This window comes from Leopardus geoffroyi, chromosome X (genome assembly GCF_018350155.1).
Source record: "Leopardus geoffroyi isolate Oge1 chromosome X, O.geoffroyi_Oge1_pat1.0, whole genome shotgun sequence".
Classification (NCBI taxonomy): Eukaryota; Metazoa; Chordata; class Mammalia; order Carnivora; family Felidae; genus Leopardus; species Leopardus geoffroyi.
Window position 1 is genome coordinate 99,369,696 of NC_059343.1, and position 21,320 is coordinate 99,391,015.

At 46.3% G+C, this 21,320-nt stretch overlaps 1 long non-coding RNA gene and 1 other non-coding gene across 2 annotated transcripts in view; both read left to right on the plus strand.

The window, feature by feature from the left end:
* The window catches only part of LOC123595232, a 71,240-nt gene that overhangs the window by 32,446 nt on the left and 17,474 nt on the right, over positions 1-21,320 (plus strand). The window contains exons 2-3 of the long non-coding RNA XR_006711086.1: positions 15,723-15,784; positions 16,980-17,067. This is a non-coding gene — a long non-coding RNA (uncharacterized LOC123595232). The remainder of the gene's footprint in view (positions 1-15,722; positions 15,785-16,979; positions 17,068-21,320) is intronic.
* LOC123595485 lies at positions 18,314-18,420 on the plus strand. Its single transcript, XR_006711188.1, has one exon. It is a non-coding gene; the product is annotated as a U6 spliceosomal RNA (small nuclear RNA).

The following is a 21,320-nucleotide window of genomic DNA, read 5'->3' on the forward strand; positions in this document are numbered from 1 at the left end:
GATTGTTGATTTGCCATCTTTCTTCTTTTCTGATGTGGACATTTAGAGCTGTAAATTTCTCTCTAAATACTGCTTTAGCTGCATTTAATGTTTTGGTAGGTTTTGTTGTCATTTTCATTCATCTCAAATTACTCTATTAAAATTTCATCTCAGAATTAATCTCATTTCCATTGTGATTTTTTTCTTTGATCCATTGGTTATTTACAGTGTACTTTAATTTTCACATATTTTTGCTTTGCCCAAATTTCTTTGTTTTTAATTTCCATTTCCATGCCATTGTGATCTGAGACATACTTTGTATGATTTTAATTCTTTAAAATATATTGAGTCCACACCAAGCCACATAATAGTCAAAAATTAGGGGCACTTGGGTGGCTCTGTCGATTAAGCATCCAACTCTTGATTTTAGCTTGGATCATCATCTCATGGTTTCATGGGTTCAAGCCCTGTGTTGGGCTCTGCGCACTGACCACACGGAACCTGCTTGGGATTCTCCCCCTCTTTCTCTGTCTCTGCCCCTCCTCCACTCGAGCTCTCTCTATCTCAAAATAAATAAATGAACTTTTAAAAAATCAGAAATTAAAGCTGGTGAGAGGATCTTAAAAGCAGCAAAAGAAGAAGAATTAGTTGCATACAAGACAATACCCATAAGACCATAAGCTGATGTTTAGCAGAAACTTTGCAGGCCAGAAGGGAGCGGCATGATATAGTCAGAGTGCTGAAAGGAGGGGGGTATAGGTCAGGGGAAGAGCATTTGACTGCAAAGTGCTGAAAGGAAAAGCTTACCACCCAGAATACACTACCCAGCAAGGTCATCATTCAGAATTGAAGGAGAGTCCCAGACAAACAAAAGTTAACAGAGTTCATCACCACTCAGCCAGTCTTACAAGAAATGTTAAGAGGACTTGTTTAAGTAGAAAAGAAAAGGTTATAACTAGAAGTAAGAAAATTATGAGAGGAAAAGATTGCAGTGGCAAAAACAAACATGTGGTAAGGTAGTAAAGTAGATCGGTCACTTACAAAGCTAGTATGAAGGTTAAAGCACAAAAGTAGGAGAATCAATTCTATCTACGAAAATAAATCAAAAAATAGGAGTCATGGCTTTGGAAGTTCTTCCCCATGATCTCCTTATTTACTGCAAATAAGATTTACAAAAAATATTAGTTAAGGGATACATGAAATAAAATGGTGGGAAGTATGACATCATTTACAGAAAACGGAGGGGGGTGTAAAAATGCAGGGCTTTTAGAACGTGTAGACTTAAGTGACAATCAACTTCATACAGACTGCTGTATGCATGGAATGTTATAGATGAACCTCATGTAACCGGAAACCAAGAACCTATAATAGATACACAGAAAAATAAAGGAATCCAAGCATAACACTAAAGAAAGTCACCCCACCACAAGGGAAGAGAGCAAGAAAGGAAAATGGAAGTACCACAAGATAACCAGAAAACAACAAAGTCACTATAAGTACAGACTTAGCAATAATGACTTTAAATGTGAGGCACCTGGGTGGCCCAGTCAGTTAAGTGTCCGACCTCGGCTCAGGTCATGATCTCGTGGTTGGTGAGTTTGAGCCCCGCGTCGGGCTCTTTGCGGGCTCCTTGCTGTCAGCGTGGAGCTTTGGATCCTCTGTCTCTCCCTCAAAAACAAATCAACATTTAAAAAAATAATAATCACTTTACATGTAAACAGACTACATGTTCCAATCAAAAGACATAGGGTGACTGAATGGATAGAAAAAAACAAGACCCATCTATCTATATGCTGCGTACAAGTAACTCACTTCAGACCTAAAGACACATAAGGAAAGTGAAGGGGTGGAAAAAGATATTTCATGAAAATGGAAACAAACAAAAAAGCTGGAGTAGCAGTTGTACCCCTCTATGCACCCAACACAGGAGGTGTTATATATAAAACAAATATTAACAGATATAAAGGGGTAATTGACAATAATAGTAGGGAACTTTAATGCCCCACTTACATCAATGAATAGAGCATCCAGACAGAAAATCAGTAAGTAAACAGTGGCTTCAAAGGACAAATAAGACCAGGTAGGCTTAATAGATACATACAGAACATTCCATCCCAAAGAAGCAGAATACACATTCTTTTCAAGTACACTTGGGACATTTTCCAGGATAGTTCATATTTTAGGCCACAAAACAAGGTTCATTAAATTTAAGAAGATAGAAGTGATTTCAAACACAATTAAAAAAAAAAAAAACAGAAACAGACCCATAAATACTGAGAACAAACCAGTGGTTGCCAGAGAGGAGGTTGCAGGGGGATGGATGGATGGGGTAAAAGGGATTAAGAGGTACAAAATTCCGGGGCTCAGTCGGTTAAGCCTCCAACTCTTGATCTCACGGTTTGTGATTTGGAGCCCCACATCAGGGCTGAAAGCACAGAGCCTGCTTGAGATTCTTTCTCTCTCCCCCTCCCCTGTTCATGCTCTCTCTCTCTCTCTCAAAATAAATAAACTTAAAAAAAAAAGAGGTACAAACTTCCAGTTATAAAAGAAATGTCATGGGGATGACCAGTACGGCATGGGGACTATAGTTAATCATACTGTAATAACTTTGTACGGTGACAGATGGTAACTATACTTACCGTGAACATTTTGTAATGTGTATAAATGCCAAATCACCATGTTGTACATCTAAAGCTAATAAAATATCATGTGTCAACCGTACTTCAATTTTAAAAAGAAAAGGTTCAGTAAGGTGCTTCAGGCTGCACGTTATCAAGTAATGGAGCTGGTTTTGTGCGCAGACTCCATCCATATGCCTCATACTCCTATGGCTCGCCTCTCCAGGATCTGGTTGCGGAGATCCCTCGGGCTGGAAATAGACCTGCCTTATAAAGCTCCTACTGGGTGCTTCCATCCTGGTGGTTAGTCGGCCCTCCGCAAGGATGGCTGCTGGGGAGGAAACTAAACTTCTGAATTCTCCGTGACTTAATTTCTCACACCGGCTGCCAGGCTGGGCGCTCCCTGGGTCTGGATTCCTTTCCATCCCACACAGCGCCCCCTAGTTGGTCCTCGTCTCGTATCCCAGCAGCCCAGGACCTGGGCATCCTTCTGCTTCTCCATCCATAGAGGCTGGGAAGCCAAGGTGCACACTGAATACATGCTGACTCGTCTTCGCTGTTCTTCCTCCTCTACCTCTGCCTCCACTCAGTGCCCTCCTCCTCCAAGCCAGCACCCCTACCCTGGAGGCAGAGGTGGCCATTCCCTGAATTGGAAGCCAGTGGGTTGGGCCGGGGACCTGTAGGGCCTGGAGAATCAGATGGGGCAGGACACGGTCTGACGGTGGCCAGTGACTGCAGGAGTCAGGAGCCTGGGTTGGGACTCTTGTGCTCCCCTTCCGGGGGCTGCCACCTGCCCAGCACAGCAGATAGTGGGTTCCTTGTACCTTGTACCTTGAGCTGCCAGAGTCTCAGGGGCTGTGGTTGGAGCATGATGCTCATCTGAGCAAATAGGTTTCACAGGGTTGAGCGTAGAGGGAAAAGAAAAGGGAGGAAATGGGGAGAGGTGAGTATATGGAGCACTTCCCGGGAGGCCCTGCATAGTGGTCAAAGCCTGTGGGATACCAGGTAGCTGCTGACTGCCCCACTTAAGCGCACACGTGTTTGCATCATGCCCGGAGGAAGTGATCTGGATGCTTTCCTGGCGGTCCGTGGGGCAGAGGAATGAGCCAGTTTCAAAGAGGGCCTTCTCCATGCCAGCCATCCCATTAATGGGAAGGTTCGGATTTTAGAGAATTAATACTCAACAGGCATTGCAAGGCATCGTAGAGGTAGGAAAATTGAAGTCCAGATAGGAAAATATACTTGGCCAAGGTCAAACTGTGAGTTAAGGACAGAGCTAGATACATGCATTAACTCATTCATCCATTTATTTATTCATCAGGCATTGTTTGCATATCTATCGTGTGCCAGGTACTGTGCTAGATGCTGGGGGTACAGCAATGGTGAGACCAGCCAGGCCCTACCCTCCTGGATTGCCTAGTCCCCAGTACAGACAAGTAAATGAGCTGATTACCATTTAGATTTCTGGGATTGGGGGGTCAAGGATCAAACAACTCCCTATAGACCAGTTCTGCCTTTACTTCCAGCCTCTTTTGCTCCTGCTCCCTGCTCCCTTGGGTTCTGGTCACGTGGGCCTTCAAAACACACCAAGCTCGGGGTGCCTGGGTGACTCAGTTGGTTAAATATCTGACTCTTGATTTTGACTCAGGTCATGATCCCAGGGTTGTGGGATTGAGCCCTGTGTTGAGCTCTGTGCTTAGTGTGGAACCTGCTTAAGATTCTCTCTCTCTCTCTCTCTCTCTCTCTCTCTCTCTCTCTCTCTCTCCCCCCCTCCCTCTCCCTTTCCCTCTCCCCTTCCCTCTCCCCCTCCCCTCTCTCCCCTACTCTCTCCTTCTCCCTCCGTCCCCCTTCCTCCCTCCCTCCTTCTGCCTCTCTTCCTCGCTCATGCTCTCTCTCTCTCTCTCTCTCTCTCAAGTAAGTAAGTAAACAAACAAACAAATACACGCCAAGTTCATTGCCACCTTGGGTCCTTTTCACTGGCTGTTCTCTCTGCCTGGAATGCTCTTTCTACAGGTCTCTGTATGGATGCCTTCTTCACAGCCTAATAACTCTGCTTAGATGCCACCTCCTGTAAAGCCCTCTCTGAGCCCCTGAGCCAAAAGCCCTCACCCCCCCCGTGTTTGGTTGTTTGCGGTCTTGTTGAATCTCTGTCTCCCTCCTAGCTGACAGCGCTCAGTACTTAAACAGTGCCTGGCACGTCGTAAGTACTCCGTTACTATCTTCCAGTAGTCTTAGGAAAGGCTCAGGATTCCTTTTCTTCCCATAAGGCCCCTGAGCACCTTGGGTCTGAAATCCTTACAGAGGACAAACACTCTCATTTCGCAAGTAGTATATTGAGTTGCAGAAAGAGGCAGTAACTGCCTGAATTCATAAAGTTCTAGCAGTCTCTTGCCTCACCCTCGTGCTCCCCCAGTCTTGGGGACATCACAGCCAGTTCTTCAGACATTTCTTCTCATTGCAGAGAGCAGTGCCCCGAGAACCCGAGAGGCCATTATGCCCCAAGGACACTCAGTCTGAAAGCAACTAATTCTCTCCATTTTTGTTTAAGTGGGAAGATCTTTGCCTTAATTTCTGAAAGATTGCTTTGCTGGATGTAGGATTCCTGTTGGCAGTTTTGTGGGTTTTTTGAGCACTTGGAGTGCTGTCTGACTGCATCAGGCGGAGCATGTGTACACCAACTCCCCATGGTCATCGGTTGGGGGCTGTTCCTGGGAGCATCTGTTCCCCAGTGTTGCCAGCCTTCCCCACACAGGCAGAGGGGCTTCGGACCGTGGAAGAAACATGAGGCGGTTGGACTTTGGGCCAAGCGCATATGGCCGAGGAGGTGTGGTAGGACATGCACATCAGCTGCTCTAGACGACCTGTCAAGGTGACACGACAGCGGGGCCGTGATTTGAGCTCAGGGTCATCTGATGACAAATTCCACGTTCTTAGCCGCTGGTTGGTTCCGTGAATGGAGAGGTTGGAAAAGAATAGCAGAGGTCTGCTAGAGGGTTGGTCAAAATTACTTACCTAGACTGCTTCTCATTTACATATCCCACACATTGTTAGAGACCCCTGCTCTGTGCCCATCCTCTGGCTGGGCTTGCTGGTCACAAAGATGAACCAGGCATATTTCCTGCCCTCAAGGTAAATATGTCTGCTGGGCGATAGTCGTCTAAGGGGATGAACCCACACTTTACTGCCCCATCTTGTCTGTGTTGACTAGGGAGTCCTTCCTGGAGGAGGTGTTGCCTTAGCACTGGAGAGGACTTTTGGGGGTATCAAGCTTATTCCTTTCACTTTACAGGCGAGGGAACCCAGGACTGCAGCAGAGAAATGGCCTGTAAAAGAGGGCATGCAGAAGGCATTCTGGAGGCCAGCCTCCCGAGTGGCCATGCCCTCCCCTGGGCCCCAGTCCCAGATGCAGACAGTGCAGCTATCCCAGATGCAGCTGCTTGGTGCCTATGCCCTCCGCCCTACCCAGAGCTCTTTCCTTCAGAGGGAGACCAGGCTCTGCTCTGAGCCTCAGCCCTGGGCCATTTTTCCTTAAGAAAAAGAAGTGAGCAACCTCTTCTGAAGGCATTTAGTGTACAGGTGTAGGGGAAGGTGTACGTGCATCAGGGGCTGGGGGTTGTGAGAGGGCATCCTAAAGTTTGGTGAGTTGCCTCTTCTCCTCGTCAGGATTTACCTCGTCCTCAGTTGAGTCCTGGAGGGGAGATGAGCCATAAGGAAAAAAAAAAAAAAAGGTGAAAAGAAAGAATTTATCTTCGATTTCCAAACTCTACAGCATGAATTTCTCGAAGAAACTTAACAGATGCTATCTACCCCCCCCCCCCCCCCCCCCGCCCCACACACACACACACACACAGAGCTTTTGCAGATATAATAGGCCTGTCTTCTGGGGGTCTGGCCCTGATGATGACCTGTGACACAACTCGTAGTGGGTATTTGGCCAGCGGTACATTTGAATTCCCTTGAAATGAGTTGTTGCGGTGATGTGCTCTGGACCCTGTCCTTTACCCCGCACTTCAGGGGTCCGGGCCGGTCCCTTCATTGGTCAGATGAGGACTGCAGGCCCAGAGCAGTGGAGCAGCCTGTTCGAGGGAGCCCCGAGAGCTCTACCCAGAGAAGGCCGGCCTCTGCGGGGGGGGGGGGGGGGGGGGAGGGCCTTGTCCTCCTTTCTGTGTCCGAGATCATTCACTTATGGGCAACACACACCAGCCGGGTTCATACCCTAAGCACTTCCCACACCATCCTGCCCAGAACTCTTTTATTTAAAGGGTTGAAGACACAAGGCCCCTCCCCAAACCCTGGCACTAGACCGGTTTGCCTCTCAGAAACGTAAACAGCCTTCTCAAAGGTGTTTTTGCAGGCCTTGACAGAGTGTTGCAATTTAGACTCTTCTTCCAAAAGGCCAAGTGTGATTCCATTACAACTCTCATTCCTCCCAATCTTCTTACAAATATGTGCCTATCAGCGGGCAGTACAGCACTTGAGCAACAACCAGCTATGCACTTAGAGTGAATTAACATTCTGAGAACAACAGGCCCATGGCTTGGAAGCTGTTCTACCAATATTTTAGACTCCAGAAAAACAAAGCACTCCTTCTGAAAGCACGTTCGGTCAGGTTACACAAAGAGATAACAAGAGATTTCAGATTCCGGCATAGATAGCATAATTGGTGTCCTTGTCTCCCTCCAAAGCACAGCCCCCAGACAGAATTAGGGCCCTTATGAGAACGGCAGAGTTGGATCATAATTTTCTCTTTCAAGGCCAAGAATCTTTGTCTGGGGAAAATAATAGAGATAAGGCAGAGAACAAGGAGGAGTCTCTGTCTGGTACCCCTTGAATAAGGGGGGCCAAAGAAAATGAAACAAGGGATGTTTTGAACTCCGAAGTTGAAAAGAAGGTTGTGAGACCTAGGGCAGAAAGAAACCCATGGCAATGGCCGAGCCCAGACCTTCCCTTGGGGTGTGGGAACAAAGGTGGTAAGTGGGGGCTGACAGGTGGGTACCACCCCCGGGAGGAAGCCAGTGGGGCACAAGTGGGTAGCTCTAGCCTGCTGGGCTTTACGAAAGAAAACCTGCGATAGGAAACAGATTCATATGTAAATCTGTCGATCCGTGTGTAAATTCAGATTAATATGTAAATTGGCCCCTAACATCTCCTTCCACAGTTCCCATCACAAAGCCAGGCAATAGGGTACTCAACTGGTCATCCTAAGTGAGAGGTTTCGGTTGGATTAAAATATTTATGAAGAATGAAGGAAAGTCAGGACTGAGAGGAAGTTGGGTTTGTTTGTTTTTTTTTAATGTTTATTTTTGAGAGAGACAGAGAATGCGAGCAGGGGAGGGGCAGAGAGAGGAGAACAGGGCTGAGAGCCCAAGGTGGGGCTTGAACTCACAAACCAGGAGATCATGACCTGAGCCAAAGTCAGATGCTCAACCGACTGAGCCCCCCAGACTCTCCTCAGAGGAGGTTTTACAGTGTGATTTTCCCTGGCCTAGGTCCTCAACCCTAACACCCCAAGAAACACAAAAGATGGTTCTATTTCTTCACCTAATCAGGAGAAATTCCCAAGGATGTCTCACGAGTTCCATGGAGCCACGTCAAAATCTCATCTCCAATAGGGAGTCAGACAGAAATATTGTAAATAGAGGCTAAATTGGTTCTTTTGGTACTTAATAATATAAAACTTCGGGCGCCTGGGTGGCTCAGTCGGTTGAGCTTCAGGCTTCAGCTCAGGTCATGATCTTTTGGTTCGTGGGTTCGAGCCCCGTGTTAGGCGCTCTGCTGACAGCTTGGAACCTGGAGCCTGCTTCGAGTTCTGTATCTCCCTCTCTCTCTGCTTCTCTCTCTCTCTCCCCCTCTCTCTCTCCCTCTCTCTCTCTCTCTCTCTCTCAAAACATTAAAAAACTTTTGATATAAAAACTTAGACATTGGACTCTCACCATGGCCAAATTGTTAGGTGAGTAGATTCTATAGTCTCAAAACTTTGCTGAAGTCTCCACTCAAGGGAGTGTTCGGTGTTCGTTCGTTCTGAACTGGAAGCAAGGAGGCTAGCTACCAGCTGTGAATCCTGGTCGACGTGTGGGATGGGAAGGGATGAGGAGGTCATCTCCATAGTCCCTGAGTTGCTGTCCCAGAGCAGCAACCACAGCCAAGTCCGTAAGTCATGGTCCATTCACCTCACCGTGCTTTTCTTCACCTTGTGAAACATGGGAAAGACTCACTCCGTAGGCAAAATAAAAATGATGCTTTGAATAACTCTGTTCATACCCTCCCGGTACTTTCAGGCACCGTACACAGACTGGCTTATTCCCTCTCATAACTGGTAGCCTTGTGATATTGTACAGCGATACCTCAGTTCGCTAGAATCGCATTAGAGGAGAACTTCGGTTCATCAGGATCATGTACTTATTGCAGGAAAGGCAAATAGCCACAAAAATCACTTTTACTTTGCTGAGTCTTCTTCTTTTTTAAGCCGCTGTTTGCGTTGTGTTGTGTTTTATGCATCTGCTTAGAGGCAGTCCCGGGGGTCAGCACACATTCAGCCTCATAACCTTTATCTTTTTCAACTACAATCATGGCAGTGAAGTTTGATCTCAACACGCTGGACTCATTTCTGACCCTCTGCCTTTGCTCGCGCTGCTCCCATCCCAACCCCTTCCTCATCGGGCTTCAGCATCTGGGTCTTGCCTCGTTTCCTCTTCGCGTTTTCTGTCTCCTTTCACTCACCTCCTTCTTCTTTCTTCTTTCTCAACCTCACCTGGCCTGTGGGCCCAAAGCGTGGATCACTCGTTGAGAGACAGCAGCTGTGACTTCGGCTTCCCACCGAGAACGGTTTTGTGGGTGGCGTTCTGAGGTTCCCTGCCTGCACCGCGAACACTTGAATTTTCGGATCGGGTGTCCTACTTGTTTCCTCACCGAAGCTAGGGTGGTGCTTTACACGGAGTAAAAAACGAGCAGCGATGAGAGCAGCAGCTCGGATGTTTGGCAGGCCTACTGCGGGCCAAGTACTGCGCTGAGCAATATGCGTGAGCTAGGAGTATTTGCTGTTTTGCAGATGAGAAAACAAAGACAGGGAGAAGTTAATCATTTGTCCAGATCACACAGCTGACAAGGGGTACAGTGGAATAGACTCATCGTACGTTCCGCTCAGTCCACTCCGTTTGAGAAGAAAATGGCTGCATGCGTATTTTCACGTATCTCTTCAATAGAAAATGAGAAGATAAGTGACAACATGGTTTTCTTGTTTATTTCCTGTTCTTTAGAACATTTCATTAGCCAGAGTAAACCTATTTCTGGGGCATTCTGTTGAATTAAGGATATACTTTAAATATACAAGCATACCTTGGAGATATGGTGGGTTCAGTTCCAGACCACTGCAATGAAGCAAATATCACAATGAAGCAAGTCAAATTAATTTTGTGGCTTCCCAGTGCATATAAAAGTTATATGTAGTCTATACTGTAGTCTATTAACTGTGCAGTAACGTCATGTCTAAAACACGTACATAATTAATAAATACTTTATGGCTAAAAACTGCTGGCCATGATCTGAGCTTTCAGCAAGTCATAATCACTAATCATAGATCACCGTAACAGATATAATAATAATAAAAAGGTTTGAAGGATTGTGAGAATTACCAAAATGTGACACAGAGACACAAAGTGAACAAATGCTGTTGGAAAAACGGTGCCAGTAGACTTGCTCAACATAAGGTTGCCATAAACCTTTAATTTGTTAAAAAAAAAAACACATACACACACACAACTGCAAAGTGCAATAAAATGAGGTATGCCTGTATAACCATGCAATATTTGTGGATAAAAATTTAGCGGAATAAACCATTGGGCATGTGCTAGAGATTTTTCTTTTGTTCTTCTATTTGCATCATTTAAATAGAGTCCCTTGGGGGCCCCTGAGTGGCTCAGTCGGTTAAGCATCCAACTTTGACTCAGGTCATGATCTTGCTGTTCGTGAGTTCAAGCCCCATGTGGAGCTCTGTGCCGACAGCTCAGAGCCTGGAGCCCGCTTTGGATTCTGTGTCTCCCTCTCTCTCTGCTCCTCTCCCGATGGTGCTCTCTCTCTGTGTCTCTCCCAAAAATAAATTAAAAAAAAAATTTTTTTTAATTAAAAAAAATCCATTCCCTTTTCTATGCTTCAAGCTGCTCTTTTTTCTTTCCAAATCTTCGACCCATCTATTTATTGTCTGTCTTAGAATGTAAGGGAACATGTAAGATAAACATCATACAATAAGGAAGATGGAAATTAATTTTTTTTTAAAAAAAGAGAAGGCCATCTCCCTTTCCTGAGTGAATGGTAGTCAGTCTGTGGACACACAATATCATTGCAGTTTAGAAGTCTTATACACTAAAAAGCAAGACCAGGGGCGCCTGGGTGGCTCAGTCGTTTGAGCGACCAACTCTTGATTGTAGCTCAGGTCACGATCTTGTGGTTCCTGAGATTGAGCCCCTCATCGAATCCCCTGCTTGGGATTCTCTCCCTCCCTCTCTCTGCCCCTTCCCCACTCGTGCTCTATCTCAAGATAAATAAATAAGCTTAAAAAATTTTTTTCATGTAAAAAAGGAGATGTTTTGTGTGTGTGTGACACACACACACAATGGAGTATTCAGCCATAAAATATAATGAAATCTTGCCACATGTGACAACATGGATAGAACCAGAAGGTATTATGCTAAGTGAAATAAGTCAATCAGAGAAAGACAGATATCATAGGATTTCACTCATATGTGTAATATAAGAAACCAAATGAACAAAGAAAAAAAGAGACAAACCAAAACACAGATTCTTAACTATAGAGAACAAAGAGATGGTTATAAGAGGGAAGGGGATGGGGGATGGGTCAAACGGGTGAAGGGGATTGAGAGTATGCTTGTGATGAGCACTGAGTAATGTGTAGAATTGTTGAATCACTGTGTTGTACACGTGAAACTAATGTAACACTGTATGTTAACTATACTGGAATAAATTTTTTTTTAATAATAAATGATTAAAAAAATCAAAAGTAAAAAAAAATTTTCCGCAACATCTTATGATACGTATTGGCATTCGTTAATGTCATGTAGGCCAGTAGCTACTCTAGCATATCCCCTCTGTTTACTGATAAGCATTTCCCCTTTGAGCCAGCAATAGTCTAAACGATTAGTGTTTTTGTAGCTTGTTCTGATAAATATGGGGTCATGTTGAATCTCCTACTTACACACTTATTCGACTGTTCTTTTGCTTTCTTACTTATTTTTCCATTTTAATTGAAACTGTGTTAAAATCAGAAAATTACTTGGAGCAAATTGTCATATGTTACATATCTGCTGATCTAATCTACCCATCCAAGAGCATATCTGCGATGGATCCTTTTGCAAATAACACCTCAATCTTACGTGTTCTGCCAGTACTCCTAAAATCTCTCAGTGGCCCCTCATCTCTCCTTAGCAGTGGGGTTCAACTCTCTTTGTACCGCTCAGTAGCTAAGTGAAAGTTGTCCAGAAGCTTCTCTTTACACTGACCTCGTTTCGCTCTGCCTTTAACCTTCTTTCTGTGAGGCCAGTAAAGGTTAGGAGGCCTGATCTTGGTCCCTTTCTTTCTGATGTCTGGAACTTAGAAGACAGCTTTCTGAAAATACGTTGCTTCCGTTTGGTAGAGTTGGTATCACTCCGTCTACGCCTGCTCACCCATTTTTGTCCTTCCGCTAGCATCCCTAAAGCTCTTGGGTTTCAGGAGATGCTCAGAAAAAGTAAAAAAAAAAAAAAAGGCGGGGGGGGGGGAAACCCGGGGGGTTGGGAAGCTTGAAGTTGCACTCACATTTTCCCACTCTCGGGATCAGACTCGTTAGATTTTCAGAGCATCCAAAGACTTTTCAACCAGACTTTCGACCACCTTGAATCACTTGCTGTTAGTTCACGTGTGCGCTGTGGACTGGATCGTGTTTTCCCCAAATTCAGATGTTGAGGCCTTGTCTTACTTGTCATCTAGGGCCGCCACAACACACCACAGACTGGGTGGCTTTAAACAGTAGAAATGTATTTCTCACATTGCTGGAGTCTGCAAGTCTGTGATCAAGGTGCGAGCGTGATCAGCTTCTGGTGAATGCTCTCTCGTGGCTTGTAGGTGGCCGTCTGCTTGCGTGGCCACACAGGGTGCAGGGGTGGGGGGAGGGGCGGAGGGAGAGAGAGCTTGAGCTTTCTGGTATCTCTTTCTTAAGGGCACTAATCAATCACATCATGAGGGTGGGCACCCCACCCTTATGTCTTCATTAAACCTAATTCCCAAAGGCTCCATCTTCAAATATCATCACATTGGGGATAAGGGCTTCAAAATACGAATTTAAAGGGGACACAGCTGGGGCGTGTGGGTGGCTCAGTTGATTAAGCGTCTGACTACGGCTCAGGTCATGATCTCATGGTCTGTGAGTTCGAGCCCCGCCTCGGGCTCTGTGCTGGCAGCTCAGAGCCTGGAGCCTGCTTCTGATTCTGTGTCTCCCTCTCACTCTGTTCCTCCCCACTCACACTCTGTTTCTCTCTCAAAAGTAAAGAAACATGTAAAAAAAACTTTTTTTAATAAATAAAGAGGATAAAGGGGACACAGCAAGCCCTAACCCTCAATTGGTCTGTATTTGGATATAAGGCCTATAAGGAGTTAATTTAGGTTAAAAGGGGTCAAAGGATGGAGTCCTGATCCAATAGGACTATTATCTTTATAAGAAGATATAAAGATAATTTATATCTTTATATATATAAAGGGGTGCCTGGGTGGCTCAGTTTATTAAGTGTCTGACTCTCAGTTTCAGCTGAGATCATGATCTCATGGTTTTGTGAGTTCGAGCCCCATGTCAGGCTCTGTGTCAGCAGCACAGAACCTGCTTCGGATCTTCTGTCCCTCCCCCGCTCATGCTGTCTCCGTTTCTCTCAAAAATGAAGAAACTTTAAAAAGAAAAAGATTAAAACAAAGGAAAAGGAGAGACATGGGCAAGTTTGATCTCTACACACACACACACACACACACACACACACACACACACGGAAGAAAGGACACGGTGGGAAAGCCCTCACCCCTCAGCTAAGTTCCTGTTGCTGCAGCTGTTAGTTGAGGGTGGAGGAGACGGTCATCTGCTGAGGGTAGAACAGTCTTGCCAGGCTGCTCATCCCAGACTGAGGAGAGACTAAAGAACGGGGAGAGGAGACATGTCTGGAGGCACAAAACCTTCTAGAACTGGTTCTCCACAGCCCTTTGTCATGCCCATTTGCCCAAACAAAATGGCAATAGACTCTGTTTAAAAACCACATGGCAGGGGCGCCTGGGTGGTGCAGTTGGCTGAGTGTCTGATGCTCGATTTCAGCTCCGGTCAGGATCCCCAGGTCGTGAGATTGAGCTCCAAGTTGGGCTCTGTGCTGGGCATGGGTCTGCTTGGGATTCTCTCTCTCCCCCTCCCTCCACCCCTCTCTTACTCATGGGCCCTCTCTGTCTCAAAAATGAATATTTTTAAAATATAAAAATAAAAGCAACATTGCGGTGTGTGCGTATGTCCAAACTCGTCAAAACGTATGCTTCAAATATGTGCGATTTTTATGATTGAGCATACTTCAGTGAAACTGAAAGAAAACAGAATTTTTGGCTCATTGGCAGATTTGGCGAGCTTTGGTGGATTAGTCATACGGTAAGTCGAGCCTTCAAAGAATGGCCCGCTTGTTTGCTTGGTCGCTCTGTGACTTGGCTGTTGGTACAGTGAGTTGGCTTGGAGCCAAGTCCGTGACTTCTAGCACCAAGCAAATGAGGTGGGACCGTTATCCACTGAAAGATCCTCTTTATTTTTTTATTTTTATTTTTATTTTTTTTAATATGAGATTTATTGTCAAATTGGTTTCCGTACAACACCCAGTGCTCATCCCAACAGGTGCCCTCCTCCATGCCCAGCACCCACCCTTCCCTCCCTCCCACCCCCCATCAACCCTCAGTTTGTTCTCAGGTTTTTAAAAAAATTTTTTTTAATGTTTATTTATTTCTGAGACAGAGAGAGACAGAGCATGAGTGGGGGAGGGGCAGAGAGAGAGGGAGACACAGAATCCAAAGCAGGCTCCAGGCTCTGAGCGGTCAGCACAGAGCCCGATGCGGGGTTCGAACTCACAAACCGTGAGATCGTGACCTGAGCCGAAGTCGGTTGCTCAACCGACTGAGCCACCCAGGGGCCCCTTGTTCTCAGTTTTTAAGAGTCTTTTATGTTTTGGCTCCCTCCCTCTGTAACCTTTTTTTTTTCCTTCCCCTCCCCCATGGTCTTCTGTTAAATTTCTCAGGATCCACATAAGAGTGAAAACATATGGTATCTGTCTTTCTCTGTATGACTTGTTAAACTTAGCATAACACTCTCCAGTTCCATCCACGTTGCTACCTAAGGCCATATTTCATTCTTTCTCATTGCCAAGTAGTATTCCATTGTATATATAAACCACAATTTTTTTTTTAATATATGAAATTTATTGTGAAATTGGTTTCCTAAACCACAATTTCTTTATCCATTCATCAGTTGATGGACATTTAGGCTCTTTCCATAATTTGGCCATTGTTGAAAGTGCTGCTGTAGAACTTCACGGAAAGCAGTGCTTTATCATGAGAATTCTGGGATTTTATCGTCACCTAGAGTTTCCCTTTTCATGACCTTTCCTAGTTCCTTTGTCCCTGTGCCTTCCTAACAACAGGCTAGCTGGGCAGAGCGGGCGGGAACTGTCAGGACTGTGGGAAAGTCTCGGGTCCGGGTGGTCAGCGGGGTGGCGGGAGGGGATGCATCGCAGGGCCTTGCTGTGCAGCACCACTCTCCTAACAGTCCCCGATACCTGAGTGACCACATGTTTGCTGGGAGCTGCTACAGAAGCCCCGGAAGAAATCTTTCAGCCTGTGTTCCCCAGAGTTCCCAGAAGGAGAGTTTGTGCGTGCTGCTTAGTAACCATCTTCAACCAATGGAAAGTAGAGCCGAAACATTTCTGCCTGCTTCCGCTCTGCCCTGGGCGGGGTGGGGGGTGGGGGGACGGGGAATGGGAGACTGTTGCGGGAAGGAGAGTACGGTCAGTCCCGGTATCTGACTTCAGTAACAGGACCAGTCTATAGTGTTCATGCTCTGTTTCTTTCCAGCAGGAGGTGAGCCTTCAGGGCTGTGCCGAGATGAAGAGGAGAAGGGATAAGCCTCGCAGCTGGTATGTATTGGGGGTTCTAGCTGTTTGCCGGCCACTGGGTTAAGGGTTCAGTATGTGATAGGCCATTTACTTCTCACAACAGACATCAATAGTTTCATACTAAATTTCAGAAAACAGGGATGAAGAGCATTAACTTGGCCAAGACGCAAACCCAGAGCTTCTGTGCTTTTGCTTGGTTATTCCTAGATTCTGAGATCAGGGCCCCCGTTGGGTGCTTGGCGGTTTCCTTTAAAGCCAGAGGTACCTGGCTGGCTCAGTCGATAGAGCATGCGATGCTTGCTCTCGGGGTCATGAGTTCATGCCCTGCGTTGGGCAGGGAGCCTACTTTAAAACAAAAAAGTCTATTTTTAAAAAAGGCTTATTTATTTTGAGAGAGAGAGGGGGAGAGAGAGAATCCCAAGCAGGCTCCGTGCTGTTAGCGCAGAGCCCAGCGTGGGGCTCAGTCTCACAAACTGTGAGATCGTGACTTGAGCCGAAGTCAAGAGTTAAATGCTTAACCCACTAGCTACCCAGGCGCCCCCCCAAAAGTAAAGTCTATTAAAAAAACTTAAAGATACCTTTTATGAAACACAGCTGATGAGAGTATACTGTAACGATTATCAGTGCAGAATCAGGAGCAATTTACAAAGCGCTTTTTTTTTTTTTTTTTTTAAAGTACGCTCCATGCCTAGTGTGGAGCCCAATGCGGGGCTTGAACTCACAACCCTGAGATCAAGACCGGAGCTGAGATCAAGAGTCAGACTGCTTAACGGACCGAGCCACCCAGGCGCCCCATACGTAGTGCCTTTTTTTTCCCTTCAAATTTCCTTGCCTATAAAATGGAGATAGCAATAATGCCTATTGAATAGGATTTTTCTGAGGATTAAATCAAATAGTTCATTTTAAGATTGAGAACAGTACCTGGCACATTGTAGCCTTTCTCTTTGAGGTTTAGATGTTATTCCTGTTGTTTGTTAGTAGTAGAAGGAGTATAACTGATATTCTTTTAAATGGTCCTTGTTGGTGAAATAAAAAGATCACGATCTATGTCAGAACCCAATCTTACCATTCAGTCCGTGAAATCTCCACGGCTGGGAGCCCCTGCCCTTAACCACTGTGCTTTGTATGTGGAATGGTGGAATTCTTGAGTTGAAACGTCTGGTCTCAGTCCCAACAAAGAAAGGAGAGTACTTCACTAAACGTCCTCTCTGTTCAGGGAGAAATGCTGAGCTCGCTGCCCGGAGGACACCACACCCCCCTGGGACTGCCTCGCAGAGACTGCGCTGCGGAGGCGGCCTAGAGAGGTAAGAACATGGGAGCGGGGAGGAGGTGTGGAAGGCAGTGTGGCTCCCCGGGGAGAAGACGCACTTTGGACTCCGAGGGTTTCAGACCCCAGATCTGCCACCTACTGGCTTTGTGACTGCAGCTGAGGCGTCATCTGTACCATGGCTCTTAATGGGAGTTCACAAGGCCGAAAACCAGGCGAAATGAAGATTCATGCATGTGGAGCACCCATAACGGGGCCTGGTGTGCTGTAGGTCTTCAGTAAACATTAGTTAGCCTAGTCATGACGATTCAGAGACTGCCCACAACAGACAGAATAAAGAAGTAGGGACACTGGAAGGGGCCCACGTTGGAACCAGAAGGCTTATATAAACAATTTGCTGTCCTCCCAAAATGCCCCGTGGCTTCTGCTGCCGTCTCCTGACACCCACGGCCCAGGTGCCCCGTGCGATCCTCTGACTCTTGCTGATGGACTTGCTACCACGTTATACAAGCATTTGGGTTCCAACGTGGACCATTGGTCCTTCTCTTTAGCTCCTGACACCTCGGCCGAAATTGGTGGGTGGATCACATTAAGCGGACAGAGGGACTGTGAGAAAGCCAGGGAAGCGATTCCCTCACCAGCGTTTACTGTTCTCTGCTGCGTGGAGCTGAAGTTGTCAGAGACTCTGCAAACTCAGTTGCACCCAGTGACTGTTCTCAGATCTAAGCAGAGCCCTGGTGCCAGCGGACAGCCTGCTGTGCGTTGTGCTGTTGAGACTCCTGCTTCCTCTAAGAAAGAATGTCGAGCTCTTTGAGATTGCTGTGTCCAGGGATCTGAGGAGACCTTAGTAACTTGACCAGTTTGCCTCCGTGATGAAAGAGGTAATCTTGGTAAACTTGATGAGGGAAGGTGGCTCCTACCGAGGTGCCTCGCTACGACCCCCTCCTCCAGAGCGCCTTGATGGTAGCCACTTGCCTCAAGAGGAGGAAGAAGGGAGAGATGAGAGGGTAGGAATACCAGAGACCCTCTTCTTCCTCAGCCGGGTACTCTTTGGGCTCTGACAGACTTGGCCCACATGTGATGAGTACGCTTAATAAAAAACTCATGTGCAGCAGCCTCGCAGAAGGTGTGGAGGCCCCGTAACCCACCCCGGTTGTCCCTGGGTCTACAGTGAGGGAATGGGAGCCATATGTGATGAGATTGTTCACCAGACAAAGATTTTTAGGTTTGTACGTGCTGCTCCCGCATGTACAAATTATCAAACCCAATTAAACCTCCACCCAGAGCTCGCTTCAGCAGCACATAGACTAAAATTGGAATGTTACGGAGAAGATTAGCATGGCCCCTGCACAAAGATGACACGCAAATTCGTGAAGCGTTCCATATTGTTTTAGTCAGTCAGAGAAAGACAAATATCATATGACTTCACTCATATGAGGACTTTAAAAGACAAAACAGATGAACATAAAAGAAGGGAAACAAAAATAATATAAAAACAGGGAGGGGGACAAAACAGAAGAGACTCATAAATATGGGGAACAAACTGAGGGTTACTGGAGGGGTCATGGGAGGGGGGATGGGCTAAATGGGTCAGGGGCACTAAGGAATCTACTCCTGAAATCATTGTTGCCCGATATGCTAACTAACTTGGATGTAAATGAAACAATTAATTAATTAAGAAAAAACCTCCACCCAGTGAAACCTCAAATGTGGTTAGGTCAGTTGGTCAACAACAAACACAGTCTGGATCTTTACTGAGAAATGTCTGGGCACTGAAAAAGTGGCTGCTGCAAAAATAGGAAAGGCTTTTACCAAAGACCGCTCTGGGCCCGGTCACTCAGTCCTCAAAGGAGGAGATTGGTCTGCTGCCCGCTAAGGAACTCTGGGCCGGTACCGGGTCCTGGGGGACTTGATAGATGGTCCCACTATGGTCTGTATGGTGATGGCCCTCTGCCTCTCCTGGTGAATCAGGAGATGAATCAGAGAGCCCTGCGTCTTAATGTCTTAGTTCAGGACAGAATTATTGGCCTGCTATTGGGTTTTGGTGGACACTGAGCACATGATCGATGGCTGTGAAGTAATCTGAAGACCAGAAATCCCACTCGTATCACAGATCTAGCAGATATCTCAAATCACCTGGTGGAGGTGGTTCCAGAGTCTTCCAAACTAAAATACAAATGGTACATACTGGGATGAACAAAACTCAGCCCAGATGAGGTCTCCTAACTCCAAGATAATATCACAGGAGCATCCGTCTGGTTCCCTGATGTATTGCCCAAGGAGCCACTGCCCCCACTGGCCCAGTGAGGACCCACGTGTGAAGGCTTCCTGGACCACAATGGGCCTGGCTCACTGTCCGCTCCTCCCGGTTAACTCCTAACCAGCAGGAACGGGGTGCAGCTGCCATCCAAGCTGAGGGAGACGTCTCCCCTGGCCGGGTGTGGTAAAGGTTGCTCAGTATAACGGGCAGAGCTTCGTGCAGGGTGAATGGCTGGCCATCCAGGCCACCTCAACAAAGGAGGCTTGCTGTGTTTCCACCGACTGATGTACTGTGGCTAATGGCCTTGACATTTTTTCAGGCCTCTGGCAAGACTCAGATTGGCGTGTGGAGCGAGCCTCCCCGTGGGGGCAAGGCATTTGGGTAAAAATCAGTTCTGCTTCTTGGGATTCGTGTGGATGCTCGCCAGAAAGACCCCTACGCGGACGAGGGGGAACATCACAAACGAGCAGACTGTGCTGGTCGACTAAACATGGAGACTGAAGTGTCTCATTTACTCCAGAGCAGGCAGATGTGCCTCTGGGGTCCACAGGAGGATGGCCGAGTGGGAATTCAGTGTAGGGAAGGAAAAATTCTTTCTCTGCTGCCCTTCAAGGTCTTCCAGCAAGAGTAAATTAAATTTCATAAGACAGATTAATGGGAGAAAAAGCCAGTGTCGTTATGTGGGCACAGAGGCCCAGTAATGAAATTGAGACATCAAGAAATGACCAAGGCAGGCAGTATTTCTACTATTTAGACAAAGAGACAAGAAACTTGTGAGGAATTGACAGGATAAAGAAAGCAGGTGTTAGGAACTTTAATTAGTAGGGACTTCTGGGGCGCCTGGGTGGCTCCATCGGTTGAGTGCTGACTTCAGCTCAGGTCATGATCTTGCGGTTCGTGAGTTCGAGCCCCGCGTCAGGCTCTGTGCTGACAGCTCGGAGCCTGGAGCCTGCTTCGGATTCTGTGCCTCCCTCTCTCCTCCTCCCCCACTCACTCTCAGTCTCTCTCTCTCTCTCTCTCTCTCTGTCTCAAAAATAAACATTTAAAAAAATTTTTTAATTAGTAGGGAATTCTAAGCAGAATTTAGGCTGAGGTAGTAGATTAGGAAAAAAACCCCAGGGTTTGTTTCTACAGCTTTCTGAGCTTTAAAGTCTCTATCTCTGGTCCTAACGATGTGTTTTTTTTTTTTTTTTTTTTTTTACCTCTTAGGACAAGGAGGGTATTTTTCAGAGGGGAGATTGGTTTCCTGCTTTCCTGGGGACAGGACGGTTTGAGTGTCCTCGCATCGGCAGTTTCTTAACTTTTATCTTAAATTATCAGTATGCCAAAGTGGCACATTTCGGGGTGGCCTGTCCTTGGCCCCACGTCAGAAACCATCCTAGACCGGGCCTACGTGCGTGGACTGCCACAGCTGTCAGAAGAAAACATAGGGAAGAAACTCCTTGATGTTGGTTCTGACAGTGATTTATTGCATGTAACACTGTAGCAGGGTTCTTGCCCAGAGAGTCGGGACCCCGAGGCTTTTCTTTCCAGGAAGCAACTTTATTCGTGCCGGCACCACTCAGTTGGGTTTGTACCCGAAGAACTGAGCCCCGAATGCCACGAGGCATAGTTTTTTATATATTTTTTACTTCCTTGTCTCCCATATATGGTTACACACAAACATGCAGTCTGATTAAGTGGTCTCATGTTACAAGGTCGTGAGGGACGTTGTCAAGTACGCGTATAGCCAGGTTGCCTTGAGGGTTTTTTTCTTTCCTTAGGGAGGGGACCCTACCACACTCCCGGCTTTGGTGCTCGGACCCCTCTATTTTGGGTCAAAGAGCATCATCTTGGTTTAGAGGTTTATATTTTTATAACATCATTACATGAGTGGCCGTATTTTTCTAAATTATGGCCTCAGTGAGACTGGAGAGACTGTACAACCAGGGGAGCTAAGCAGGGTAGGATTAAGCAACCTTCCAGAATTAGGAGGAGGGTAATTTTTTTTTTTAATATATATTTTTTTCGTTTTTATTTATTTTTGAGAC